The sequence below is a fragment of the Rhinopithecus roxellana genome, chromosome 9 (assembly GCF_007565055.1).
Source record: "Rhinopithecus roxellana isolate Shanxi Qingling chromosome 9, ASM756505v1, whole genome shotgun sequence".
In the NCBI taxonomy this organism is placed as follows: Eukaryota; Metazoa; Chordata; class Mammalia; order Primates; family Cercopithecidae; genus Rhinopithecus; species Rhinopithecus roxellana.
Window position 1 is genome coordinate 142,162,253 of NC_044557.1, and position 824 is coordinate 142,163,076.

Sequence of the window (824 nt, forward strand, 5' to 3'; positions counted from 1 at the left end):
CAACCTAGTAAAAACAATAAAAATGTTTGGCTTTACCCATCAGCCAAATTAAAAAATCTCCTTTTAAGGTTAAAAGGATCAAAACATGGGAGGCGGTGAATGTTCATCAAAACCTTCAGTCACTTCAGCTGTTTCTGGGCTGCTCATTTTGGATGCTTTTTTGTTGTTGGTGGTGCTACTATCAGTATCTGTTTTAGATGGTTTGTCTTGTGTGTCTAACAGCCATGATCTCCCTTTTTTTTTTTTTTCTGAGACGGAGTCTTGCTCTGTCGCCCAGGCTGGAGTGCAGTGGCGTGATCTCCGCTCACTGCAAGCTCCGCCTTCTGGGTTCACACCATTCTCCGGCCTCAGCCTCCCGAGTAGCTGGGACTACAGGCGCCCGCCACCACACCCAGCTAAATTTTTTATTTTTAGTAGAGACGGGGTTTCACCATGTTAGCCAGGATGGTCTCGATCTCCTGACCTCGTGATCCGCCCGCTGTGATCTCTTGAATTGCCAGCTAAGTCTAAGGCTTTATGATTAATCATTTGTGGTGTACTAACTGGACTAGCTTCAGGAATGTCAGTGTGTTCTACCATTAAGTTCAGATTGTCTACTACAGCGAGATAGTGGTTGTTGTTACAGCTACCTTTAGAAACGTCTAGTTTTTAGACATAACACATGAATGAAGAAATTTAGATTCTGGAAAAAAGGTCCGTCATGCTTGACAAAGAAAAATGTTCTGAGGGTTTTTGGATTCTCTTCTCTTGTGCTGCCTGACTCTGGGCTCATCTCCTTTTTTCAATTTCTCTTTTTAATCTGTTTACATCCTTTACTAGTTTAT